This window comes from Heterodontus francisci, chromosome 16 (genome assembly GCF_036365525.1).
Source record: "Heterodontus francisci isolate sHetFra1 chromosome 16, sHetFra1.hap1, whole genome shotgun sequence".
Taxonomy (NCBI): domain Eukaryota; kingdom Metazoa; phylum Chordata; class Chondrichthyes; order Heterodontiformes; family Heterodontidae; genus Heterodontus; species Heterodontus francisci.
Window position 1 is genome coordinate 90,253,738 of NC_090386.1, and position 13,944 is coordinate 90,267,681.

The following is a 13,944-nucleotide window of genomic DNA, read 5'->3' on the forward strand; positions in this document are numbered from 1 at the left end:
CCAGCTCTTTGATTCACACAGTAATCATGGAAGAGAAAAGAATAAAACAAACGCCCATTCAGCTAATCACGCCCACTCCTTCTGCAGAGCGTTTACAATCGGCTCCATCATTGACTCTTCCCACCTATTTGATTGTGCGAGGAAACACTCTTGAGAATTCCTCCTTCATTATCAAAGGAAAGCCCTGAAACACTCATCCATCCCCACATCTCCACCACGCACACACACACACACACAATGATGATTAAAAATCTCTGCTTTTCACATTGTTTCTGCTGCAAGCACTAACCTTGAACGTGAACTCCACAGCCTCACAGCTCTTTGTATGTAATACAGTTCCTCCTGTCCTTCGTTCCAGATCTCTTATTTAATCTTATTCAATGGTCCCCTTTGTTAACACAACCACTGGAAGCAGTTTGCTCCGATTAACACTGTCCAACCCTTTCATACTTTTAAATGCTTCGATTATATTGTCCCATAATATGGACCCAGTTTTCTTTGCATTTGTATTTCTTCATACCAGGTGGCCTCCTAGCTATCTCTCTATCCTCTCTAAAACCTCAATATCTTTCCTATAGTGTCCAGCTCACTATTGCGCAGAGTAAAAGTGGAGTTTGTGGCAGCAGATCAGACATAATCATATTGAATGGTGGAGCAGGCTAGAGGGGCCGAATGGTCTATTCCTGCTCCTATTTCCTGCGTTCGTACTCTAACTGAGGTCTGAAGAGAGTGAGTGCAGTTGGCATGAAAGTTCTGCTCACGTTGTTGTGCTATGGACTACCCCTGCAGCAAGTGATACCAATCCGGAATTGTACACAAGGTGCAAAATATCAAGGCGTCCTCTTCTGACCTCATATCCTTTCCAGCGCTAAAGACCGCTTACTTTCACCTCCATAACAATGGCTGTCTCCGTGACTGCCTCAGCTCGTCTGCTACTGAAACTTACATTTATGCTTTTGTTACCTCCAGACTCGATGATTCCAATGCTGTCCAGGCTGGCCTCGCATCTTACACCCTCCAGTTACTTCAGCTCATCCACATCTCTGCTGCTCGTGTCCCAACTCGCACCGAATCCTGCTCACTCCATCACCCCCTGTGCTCGCTGACTCACCAGGGTTAAACCTCATAGGAAATAGGCCATTCAGCCCATTGAGCCTGCCCCACCATTCAAACTGATCATGGCTAATCATCTGCCTCTACGCCATTTTCCTCCACTATCCCCATATCCCCTACTTGCCTCATCTTTGAATGGCACTGACCGTATCACTGTTTGTGCTTATACAGAGCACTGCTATCAATATTTAATAAGCTCAACACTATTCAGAGCATGGGAAAAGAAATTCTTTCATTATCGCAGAAACATGTCACACACCTGATCCAGTGAATTGTTTTTTTCCTGCAAGATGAACTGTGAGCTGGAAAGGGGTTTAGACCGATGTCCTCCATGGCCTTACCCCTCCCTATCTCTGAAACCTGCTTGACCCCATGATTCCACGAGATCTCTGTGCTCCTCCAATTCTGGCCTCTTGAGCATGCCAGAACTTAAACACATTGTGGCAATGTTTTTGCTCATGGGGTCAGGTCTTTGGGAGGACAAGCCTCTCCATCCACCACCCCTTCTCCACCCCCACATCCTTTGCCTGTGTCCCGTGACCCCAGCCGATTTCCTAGTGTCACGGCAATTTAATTAACTTGGATGGGCAGTGTGGTCTGTTATAGTGGCACTGGGCTGCCCACCTCAGGCAGGAGGAGGGGGTTGCCGTAGCGTCAGTACCCGAAAACGCTTATAGCTCCCTTTAAACCATAAATCATGCCAGTGGGATGCAATTGGTCACTCTGCAATTGATTGCTCTATAATCGAAAACTCTGTAATTAATCGTTCTGCCCTAGTTAAAGGGACTCTTTGAAATCTAACCCAGCCCCCCATGTCCCTGAGCCATGTCGGGTGCCAGGACGTACTAGCTTTTTTTTTACATTTGGCTTTGCTAAGGCGCAAATGACGAGAGCAAATCTGCCCACATTAGTGCCCGCTTTTCCCAGTGCCACTTTGGCTGGAAGTCCTGGACATGGTGCTATGTTGCGGGGAGCTCATGGAATGGTTTCACAATTGAAAGAAGTGCCAGAAAGTTCTCTTAATGTCCTGTGCATAACTTTTTCCTTAATCAACATTAAAAACAGATGAAGTGTCACTTGGATTGTGAACTTTGTGGATCGAGGGATTTGAGACGTTGGAGTTTGATGTGTTGGGGGTTTGGGGTTTGGGGTATTGGGGGCTTGGGTTGTTGGGGGTTTGGGGGATTGGGGAGGTGGGGGTTTGGGTTGTTGGGGGTTTGGGGAGTTGGGGGTTTGGGTTGTTGGGGGTTTGGGTTGTTGGGGTTTGGGGGATTGGGGAGGTGGGGGTTTGGGTTGTTGGGGGTTTGGGTTGTTGAGGGTTTGGGGGATTGGGGAGGTGGGGGTTTGGGTTGTTGGGGGTTTGGGTTGTTGGGGTTTGGGGGATTGGGGAGGTGGGGGTTTGGGTTGTTGGGGGTTTGGGTTGTTGGGGTTTGGGGGATTGGGGAGGTGGGGGTTTGGGTTGTTGGGGGTTTGGGTTGTTGAGGGTTTGGGGTTTTGGGGGTTGGGGTTTAGGGTTTATGAGGTTTTGTGATGCTGAGGATTTGGGGGTATTTGGGATTTGAGGGTTTGTGGGTTTAGGGTTTTGGGGTCTGGGGGTTTGGGGATTTGGGTTGTTGGGGTTTTGAGGTTCAGGGTTGTGGGGGGTTTGGGTTTGGGGGTTTTGGGGTTTGGGGGGTTGTGGGTGTTGGGGTGTCAGGTCTGGCAGGGCTTTCAGTTCTGGGGATTCTAGTGTTAGTGGCCTAAGGATTATGACGGTGGTTTGTCAGGACTGTGGGGATTTATAAAAATGGTTCCCTCCATAGATCCGATCATTCTTTGTTCTCTCTGTGATCACACTGCCCGTTTCTGTAATTCCAGTATCCCTTCCTGTTGGGATAACACAGACTTTTCAATCCCTAGTGCACTGGATGTTCCCTCCAGCAATTAATTTTATTAGTTTGTTTTGCAGACTACAAATCAAAAGAATTTTATCTTAATCTCTTTAAATATAAATCACTCATAAAGTTGCAAATGTGTCTCAAGTTCTCTTTCATTCCCCAAAGCTATTTTTGAGCAATTATAAATTCAGTACAGTATTTCCCGCTATTTCAATTAGTAATTTCAACTAACCCCTCCCTCATTCTGGGTACTGCCTGTGCGGAGTTTACAAGTTCTCCCTGTGACTGCGTGGGTTTCCGCCGGGTGCTCCGGTTTCCACCCACAGCCAAAGACTTGCAGGTTGATAGGTAAATTGGCCATGGTAAATTGCCCCTAGTGTAGGTAGGTGGTAGGAGAATTGAGGGAAGGTGGGGATGTGGTAGGGAATATGGGATTAATGTAGGAGTAGTATAAGTGGGTGGTTGTTGGTCCGTACAGACTCGGTGGGCCGAAGGGCCTGTTTCAGTGCTGTATCTCTAAATAAAAATAAAAAGATAAATAACTCAGCAGTCTCCAACTGGGGGAGGGGTTAAGGTTAGGGGAAGGTCAGGCAATACTCGTCACCTGTCCCCAACAGTATTGTATTATCACCCGTTATAAGCATACAAGAGATTTAAAGAAAAGAACTTGCATTTATATAGCACCATTTGGGACATCCCAAAGTGCTTTGGAGCCAATGAGGTACAGTCACTATTGTAATGTATGAAACATAGCAGCCAATTTGCAAACAGCTAGGTCCCACAGCTAACAATGTGATAATGATCAGATAATCTGTTTTTTCAGTGATGTTGGTTGAGGGATAAATACTGACCAGGACACTAAGGAAAATTCCCCTGCTCTTCTTCAAAATAACATTATGGAATCTTTTATACCGATCTGATAGGGCAGACGTGGCCTCAGTTTAATGCCTCATCCAGAGGACACCACCTCTGACAGTGCAGCACTCCCTCAGTACAGAATTGGGTCAAGCGTGGAATTGGTATTTAAACTTCTGGAGTGGGGTCAGAACCCACAATTCAGATGATTCAGCGATGAGAATGCTACCAACTGGCTGGCACAGGTTGTGAGTTGATCAGGCCTCAATTTCCCCAAATCTCTTGGATCAGCACCTACTTGACAACTATTCATCAGGTGTAAAGGTCAGGAGATTTGGGGTGGAGACCCTTTACGATGCCCTGGGATTTTTAAGGTTTCCGCTGAGGTTCGGGGCATGTACTACAGCTGCAGTGTACAGACCCAGTGTTGCCAGGATAACAAGAGGAGGCATTTCATGCCCTACTGCCATAATTTCCTGTGGTTGTATCCCAGGGTGGCCATTTCCAGTGGTTCACCTTCCCTTCAAGAAGCTGACAGTCAGCCTTGCTCCTGGATACTCCCTGATCCTCCCTCAGGTTGGAGACTCTGAAGGGGATGAGGCAGTTAGGCGAAGAAGGGCTTAAAACTATGTGGCTTTGTTATCCATTCATTTTTGAGCTTGTCGGCCATCTAGCTGTCAGTCCTACAACAACAACTTGCATTTATATGCTGTATCTATAAATAAATAATAATAAATAAAATCTGACACCGAGCTACAAAAGGAGATATTAGGACAGGTAACCAAATGGCCAAAGGGAGAGGTTTTAAGGAGCATCTTAAAGGAGGAGAGAGAAAGTGAGTTAGAGAGGCGGAGAGGTTTAGGGAGGGAATTCCAGAGTTAGGGCCCAGACAGTTGAAGGCACGGCTGCTAATTGGAACAGAGCAGAGATTTCAGATGGTTGTAGGGCTGGAGGGATTTGAATGTGAGGATGAGAATTTTAAAATCGAGGTATTGCTGGACTGCGAGCCAATGTAGGTCAGGGAGCACAGGGGTAATAGGTAAATGGGACTTAGTGTGAGTTAGGATACGGGCAGTAGAGTTTTAGATAAAGTCACGCTAATAGTCAATGGTAACAAAGGCATGAATGAGGATTTCTGAGAAGATGTGGGGGCTTCTTCCAAAGAGGTGGAAGTTGGCAGTCTTGCTGATGGAGCTAATATGGTGCGAAGCTTACCTCAAGGTCAAAGGTTGTGGGCAGTCTAATTCAGCCTCGACAGTGGCCAGGGAGAGGGGTGGAGTAGGTGGCTAGGGAATGGAAGTCACAGCAGTAGTCCTGCAGCTGCAGGCCTCTTTCTGTCGCCTCCCTAATTCCCTTGTCAAGTTCTTGCACGGAAGGTGGAATGAGCCTGCATCAGGGATGTGACGAGGCTGTATTAATCACCCAATTCAACACATTTGAGTGTACAGGTTGGCCTGGGCAATTAGGGCTCAGTCAGGCCTCAGCTGCTGATAACATGAACAACCTGTGCCCCAGTGAACACAGCCATCATTTACTAGTTCCCATGAATCCTTGGCAATAAATTTAGCATTTTAGAGCATTTGCAGTTCTGCTTGGAATATTTGAAAATATGGGCTGCAGGTGAAGAGTTTGTAAATTACTCCGTGTGATACCAATGCACGATCACTTAATGAATTCATATGAAACTACTTTGTCAGTTCTGGAATCGAGATGTTGACCCTTTTATTTTACAAGCTAATTCCTGGCTAATAGACTCAAATTAATTTGCCAAATGGAACTTCAAAAATAGACATCACAGCACGCTCATTTTAAACCTAATTTTAGCAGCAAGGGCAATTGAACACACTACACGGATTGAGCAGCATTTTAATCATGCGCAAGGACATTTTACATCTTTGTAAAGCACTGGAGAAAGTGCAAAAATATTTGCAAGGATGATACTGGAACTCAGAGGTTATAACTATCAGAAAAGACTGAAGAGGCTGGGGGCTCTTTTCTCTAGGAAAGAGTGGGTTGAGAAGTGACCTTATAGAGGTCTTTAAAATTATGAAGGGGTTCGATAGGGTAGACGTAGAGAAAATGTTTCCACTTCTGGGAGCTTTCAAAACTAGAGGACAAGATTATAAGATAGCACTAATAAATCCAACAGGAAATACTTCTTGACCCAAAGAGTGGCTAGAATGTGGAACTCGCTACCACATGGAGTACTTCAGGTGAATAGCATAGATGCATGTAAGGGGAAGCTAGATAAGCACATGAGGGAGAAAGGTATAGAGGGATATGTTGATGAGGTGCAATGAATTAGAATGGAAGGAGAGTTGTGTGGAACGCAAACACTAGCATAGACCTGTTGGGCCGAATGGCCTGTTTCTGTGCTGTAAATTGTAAGTAATAAAATATGATTTCATGGGATTTCTCATTCTTGTGTTCAAATCCCTCCATGGCCTTGTCCCTTTCTATCTTTGTAACCATCTCCACCCAACAACCCCTTGAAATCTCTACAGTCCTCCAACTCTGGCCTCTTGCACCTGCCCTGCTTCCTTCACTCCATCATTGAACCAAGTCGTGTCTCTGCCCATCTAGGCCCTAAGCTCTGGAATTCCCTCACTGAACCTCTCTGCCTCTCATCTTTTATAAGACACTCTTTAAAACTTATCTTTGACCAAGCTTTTGGTCACCTGTCCTAATATCTCCTTAAGTGGGGAGCTACATAAGCTCCTTAAGCTATATAAATACAAGTTCTGAGGACAGAGACTTTCATTCCATCGCCCGGATAACATCCAGGCCCAGAATTCGAATGCTCTGAACTGATTAATCTCCCCATTATTACATTTGTTCCTTGCTTCAGATGACTGGGAGGGGGATGGAGAGACCATGTCACAGAGATCAGACAATTAAGATTGCGAATGAGTCATTGATTCAATTTGTGTGTACAATGTATTTGTAAGCAGCTCCAAGGCCCTCCTGCTGCTCTCCACAACTGCGCTACTCAATCCAGGTGACTGTAGCGAGTGACTCACAACACAAATCGTCTCGAATGATTTTAATTGCTCCACCACTGGCGGTAATGTCTTCAGCTGCCGTGGCCCCAAGGGAATTCCCTCCCTAAACCTCTCCTCCTCGCCACCCTCTCTCCTCCTTTAAGACTCTCCTTCAAATCTTTAAGATCTTTGACCAAGTTTTTGGTCATCTGTCCTAATGTCTGCTTATGTGGCTCAGTATTAAATTTTATACATAGACATAGTTCACCGTATTCACAACACAGAGTCAGGCCATTCAGCCCAACTGGTCTATACGTGAGCCTCCTTTCACCCTACTTCATCAAACCCCATCAACATATCCTTCCTCCTTCTTGTTTATCATTTGGTAATCATTCCTGTGAAGCACCTTGGTGACCTTTTACTGCATTAAAGGTGCTGTATAAAGGTGCTTGGCCATGTGAGCCGCATGGAAGATGGCAGGATCCCCAAAGACACATTGTACAGCGAGCTCGCCACTGGTATCAGACCCACCGGCCGTCCATGTCTCCGCTATAAAGACGTCTGCAAACGCGACATGAAATCGTGTGACATTGATCACAAGTCGTGGGAGTCAGTTGTCAGCATTCGCCAGAGCTGGCGGGAAGCCATAAAGACAGGGCTAAATTGTGGCGAGTCGAAGAGACTTAGTAGTTGGCAGGAAAAAAGACAAAGGCGCAAGGGGAGAGCCAACTGTGTAACAGCCCCGGCAAACAAATTTCTCTGCAGCACCTGTGGAAGAGCCTGTCACTCCAGAATTGGCCTTTATAGCCACTCCAGGCGCTGCTTCACAAACCACTGACCACCTCCAGGCGCGTATCCATTGTCTCTCGAGATAAGGAGGCCCAAAAGAATAACGGCAAGCTGTTGTTGTTATCTTTGAAGAAATAATCTCACAGGAGCTGAAGTCGTTCTGCTTACCCACTTTAAAGTTGGCACACTTTGATCAACTGGAGAAAGAACGGTATATGTGCAAGGATCTCTTAGCCAGGCATGAATTCAGACTTAAACTTTCCAACGTGTCTTGAATGCTATTAAACCCTCAGCAGGGTAAGTACTTGACTGAGGTAAGTGGCTTATTATTCTCCTTGAGAGCCTGCCTTTTCACTGCCCCCAAGACTTCTTGCGCAAAAAGGCAGCCACACAAAGAGGCTAATGGTGCCGTGCGTGTTAAGTCAATGAATCTGTGGACTGTCCACTCTGTGTCATACCACTAGCCTTTCCCCTCAATTTTCATGGTTACCAAATTCTACAGAATCTCATCAGAAACTGGGTCGCTGGTGAATTATTTTCTCCTCTCCTGCAGGCACGGATTCCTGCTGCAGCACAGTTCCACACAGCATCGCCCCCCCCCCCCCCCCCCCCCCCCACTGCTTGCCTCATGGAGTGGCTGGACAATGGATAATTGGGAGCTGTTAAACAACAGTGGGCATCACTGCCAATCCTGATCCTGCCTCACTCTATGTTCACACATATATACATTTTTCAGGGGTCACTGGATATTAATCAGAAATAGGTGGACGTAAATAATCCCACATCGCTATTTCGAAGAAGAGCAGGGGAGTTATCCCCGGTGTCCTAGCCAATATTTATCCCTCAATCAAGATTGTTAATAGTATATTATTGGATGTTTAATTGTATTCAGGTGGTGGGCATTAACTGGAGATTCACTTGTGCTCCTGCATATAGGAGCAAACTGAAAATGTGGTTGATGGGTTAGGAGGTGCATGTTTGTAATGTGTATCTCAGTAAATAAAAGCTTATAAGTGTGTAAAGACTACACTCCAGTTCTATCCTTCACTCCTGGACTATCTGGAGTGTAACAGATGTCATTATAAAAACAGATTATCTAATCGATATCACATTGCTGTTTTTGGGAACTTCCTGTGCACAAGCTCGCACATTTCCTACAGTACAATAGTGGCTACAATTCAAAAGCACTTCCTTGACTGTAAAGCCCTTTGGGATGCCTTGAGCCTGTGAAAGGTGCTATATAAATGTAAGTATTTCAAGCTGCTTTCTTTTGAAGGCTGGCTGATGGTTTCCTCCTTCCTAACACAGAGCAACTGCGCTTCCCGATGTGGAGCTGCGCTGTGAGAGTAGGGAGGTGCTACGATTCTCCTTGGTTTGCTCTTTTGGCATAACTCAGCTAGGGGGGCAGGAGGGACACTATGACATTTTCAACACCCATGGGTTTCTCAGAAAACAAAATTGAGCCAGAGGTCCTACACCTGACTGAATAGGGTAAAAGCAGGATCAGGTCTAGAGGCACTGACCCAGTGTACACTGCCGATGCTTGCTACCTAAGCTCAAACATGGATAACAGACACTTGGTGAGATACTGTAGAGTGGTCTGTACCCTTGGAGTCAGCTACCAGCATGAGTCAGCATCTACAGCCAAGGAAGGGAGTAGAGTCAAGATGTAAGAAATTTTTTTGAAGAAGTAGAGACAGTGAGTGACATACACAAGGAAAGAGAGGAGAGACAGCAGCAGAAAAAGTGTGGGATAAAGAGAGAGAGGATAGGTGATCAGAGGAGGGACATTGCTCCATCAAACCCTCTCAGGTTAGGTACAGCACGGGTTAGATGTAGAGTAAAGCTCTCTCTACACTGCCTCATCAAGTATTTTCAGATTAGGGGCAGCAATGGTTAGATGCTGAGTAAATATCTATAGTAGCATACTATACTAAGCCTCACCAGATTAGACTGCGCTGGCTCCAAATGAGGCTCCTGCTTTGATCTTATCTCTATGATGATATGCACTTGTTGGGTCAGGTTTGAGCCCCTTTGATGCTTGTTCTGGTGCAGTGAGATCCACCACTAGCTGTCTTCACTGATAGGCTAAGTGCTACCATTTTGTTTTGTGCTTTTTCTGTTTTTAACAGCTATCCCACATTCCAGTTCCATGCTGCCTTTGTCCGTGCTTCATGACAGAAGCTAAAAATAATACAGAAATGTTCCCTTCTTTCTTCATGTCGTATTTATTACTCCTGAACTTCAGTTTGCTGAGTTAGAAATACATCTCACTACCCTGAAGGTTAGGTGAAAAGAGTGATCTTAAGTTACCCTGGCTGGTTCCATCAACATCTCAAAATAGAGAGGGTGCAGCCAACAGGATATGTGCATTATAGAGATGCGTTTAAGGGGAAGCTAGAAAGATACATGAGGGAGAAAGGATTAGAAGGATATGCTGATAGGGTGAGATGGAGTAGGTTGGAAGGAGACTCATGTGGAGCATAAACACCAGCACGGACCCGTTGGGCTGAATGGCCTGATTCTGTGCTGTAAACTCTGTCATTCTATTCAGTTCCTTTTATTGTAAAAGAAAAGCCCCACAGGGCTTCACAGGCAGATGATTGGGAAGGAAGTGAATTGGAGAGTGACCAAAGACCAGATTCAAGAGATGGGGTTTGAGAAGACTCTCACAAAGGGTGAGGGAGGACCAGAGGTTTAGGAAAGAGATCCATGTCAGGTGTTTGAATGAGGAGGAGCAGTTTGCAAGTTCTCCCTGTGTCTGTGTGGGTTTTCTCCGGGTGCTCCGGTTTCCTCCCACAAGCCAAAAATACTTGCAGGTTGGTAGGTAAATTGGCCATTATAAATTGCCCCTAGTATAGGTAGGTGGTAGGGAAATATAGGAACAGGTGGGGATGTGGTAGGAATATAGGATTAGTGTAGGATTAGTATAAATGGGTGGTTGATTGTCAGCACAGACTCGGTGGGCCAAAGGACCTGTTTCAGGGCTGTATCTCTAAACTAAATTACTTGCTGTACCTGCATACTAACCTTTTGTGACTCATGCACTGGAACACCTAGATCCCTCTGCATCTCGGAATTCTGCAGTTGTTCTCCATTTAAGTAATACTCTGCTTTTTTATTCTTCCTGCCAAAGTGAACAACTTCACATTTTCCCACATTATACTCCATCTGCCAGATTTTTGCCCTCTCACTCAACCTTTCTATATCGGTCTGCAACTTCCTTATGTCCTCTTCACAACATACTTTCCTACCTATCTTTGTGTCATCTGCAAATTTAGCTACCATGCCATCCCTCCCCTCATCTAAGTCATTGATATAAATTGTAAAAAGTTGAGGCCCCATCACAGACCCATGCGGGACTCCACTCATCACATCCTGCCAATCAGAAAAGGACCCATTTATGCATACTCTCTGTTTTCTGCCAGCTAGCCAGTCTTCTATCCATGCTAATATGTTACCCCCTACACCATGAGCTCCTACTTTGCTAAATAACCTTTTATGTGGCACCTTGTCAAATGCCCTCTGGAAATCCAAGTACAGAACGTCAACAGGCTCCCCTTTATCCACAGTGCATGTTACTCCTTGAAAGAACTCCAATAAATTGGCTAAACACGATTTCCCTTCCACAAAACCATGTTGACTATTCCCGATTACCTTGAGTTTTTCTAAGTGCCCAGCCATAGCCTCCTTAATGATCGATTCTAACACCTTCCCCATGACAGACATCAAGCTAACTGGCCTATAGTTACGTGGAGATATTGCTAACAGTAAAGACAATCAACGGGATGAAATTTCGGTTATTATACCTTTAGTGTGAGTTGACACCAGCACAAGGTGGCATTTTCTGTTTTTTTCTCTCCAAAATGATCAAACAGGAGGAATCTGATCCCCAAAATGTTAAAGCAAAATGAGCTTGTCGCATTGCAAATGAGTCAGACTTGACAGTGAGGGACAGACACATGGATAGACTTTTAGATTGATTCATTGAGGTAAAGATACAGACAGATAATTATATTTATAGTGTGTATATATATCACAAAAACAGACACACACATGCAGATACACACACTATGTTATATATATATAACTGAATTTTGACGAGTGAGTTTAAGGAATATAGTTAATTCTGATACAGCAGCTTTTTAGTATCATTCACAACATTGATCACAGCATCAGCTGAATGTTCTATTATTTTGGATTACGTATATCGAGAGAGAAGTGGCGAGAATGAAAGACCTTGAGGCGAAGTTGTTAAAAAACAGCTTCGGAGGTCGATTGACACAATTAAGACTAAAATAAAGAAGGAATAGATTCGTGTAAATAGGAGAACAAATGTTAACTGACAGGCCATTGAAGGGAAGAAATGTAATAGCTAGCTGGTGAAAATGTGTAATGCGAAGCTGAATACAGAGGAAGTAGAGATGAGCCACACACACATGAATACAGGAACAGAATGTGCAAACACGAATCCGTGGAGAGATTTAACTGTTGCTCGGAGGCATTGCTTGCAAAGCCAGCCTTTGTGAGTTAACTCCTCCCAAAGAAACATCTTGTTCAGCTATTCCCGCTCCCTAATTTTCCAGGATAGGGCACATGAGTGGAGAGGTGCAGGAGTTCATACAACATGATTAATAAAGAGTGAAAATCAGCATTCACAAACCCTTGAGCGACAAGGTACAGAGGATCAGGAGGACACCATTCAGCCCCTTCAGTCTATTCCATCATTCAATTAGATCATGACTCCATCTACACGCCTTGGCTCCTTAGCCCTTAACACCCTTACCTAACAAAAATCTATCAAACTCAGTTTCGAAACTTTCAATTGACCCCCAGCCTCAATAACCTTTTGGGGTAGAGAGAAGAAGGAATTCCTGACATCACCCCTGAACAGCATAACTCTAATTTTAAATGTTTTACCTCCTTTTCCTGGGCGCCCTCACCAGAGTAAACACTTTCTCTCTATCCACCCTGCCAACTTAATCATCTTAAGCACCTCAATTAAATCAATCCTCAATTCTCAAGGGAGCACAAGCCTAGTCTGTGTGACCTTTCCTCGTTATTTAATCCATTTAGACTTGGTGTCATTCTGGACAATCTGTACCTCACCTCCTCCAAGGGCAACATATCCTGGAGAAGGAGGAGGAATGTGCGAGGGAGGGAATGAGAGGCGGGGTGAGGAGGGCAAATAAGTGGATGAGAAAAAGTAAAGGTAAGAACAGTGAGAGAGTTATAATGAGAGAGAAAGAGAGGCGGCAGAGACAGAGAGAGAAAGAACTTTCAAATAGATAATAAGAAAATATTAGCAAAGGAAAAGCTTAAAGGTGGAAAAGCTAAAAGCCTTAAAATAATCGAGAATTTAAAAAAATATCAGCTTCAAGGACTATAGGTAACAGAAATTGCAGACAATGAGAACCTTTTCTCTTCCTTTTATTGTAGAAAGGACAGATGGAATTTGAAAGCTATTTACCAGATAACACAAGATAAACAATGGAGAGAAAGGGTGAGAGACACAGAGAGGAGGGAAATAATAAATAAAATAGTAGAGAAATCTCAGCCCTCAATCCAAAAGAATTGTCCATCTCTAACTCTTTCCATAGAAAAGGATTTTTTAAAATGACTTCAACTACAAATGTAGACTTTAATCAAAAGTAATGTAGTTCAGAGTTGCATATCTTTGGCATTATCTTATTTTGACACAAATATCAATAATAATACATTCCAACTGCTAGTGCTATGAAGTGACAGAGACAGACATCGACAGAGGAATTGGCTGTCAGACAGAAAGACAATGACAAACAATACAGAGAGTGACAGAGGCAGAGAGACTGATCAAGTGCTCACTCTCCTGTATGTTTTACCTGTTGCAGCACAGATCTCTAACACTGCTCTCTACACAGCAATTCCATCCACCAGACTCGGATGCCAGATGAGGATTAATCTCTGCTCTGAAGTCGAGTTGGCGATGAATTCTGTTCTGTCGGACTGCACCTGCAGCCTGTCAGCTTCACACTGAGCGCACGCATCTACATCCATACACACACACTCCCAAGCACACACACACACCCTGAGCAGCTGATCACTGCTGCCCACTTCAACCTTGAGAACCGTGCAGACGTACAGGAAGCACCATAACTAATTCGATTATGCAATTCCTGTCCCTGTTGTTGCCTTGGCTCCGTCCCCGACACACAGAACTAGGCACGGTTGTTGGAGAATGATGCGATAATCCTTCAAGCCTTCTCTGAGAATCTAACAGAATATAGAATATAGAATACATGATTCTGGTACAAATAAAACTGGCATCTGGCAAGATGGGAAAGTTAAAC

The 13,944-nt window shown here is 44.5% G+C and overlaps 1 protein-coding gene across 1 annotated transcript in view; it reads right to left on the reverse strand.

The window, feature by feature from the left end:
* Window positions 1–13,654, reverse strand: part of LOC137378512 (neurensin-1-like) — a 40,803-nt gene extending 27,149 nt beyond the window's left edge. Inside the window, exon 1 of the mRNA XM_068048852.1 lies at window positions 13,477–13,654. The gene's annotated coding sequence lies outside the window, so the exon portion shown is untranslated. The remainder of the gene's footprint in view (window positions 1–13,476) is intronic.
* Between the last annotated feature and the right edge of the window lie 290 nt (window positions 13,655–13,944).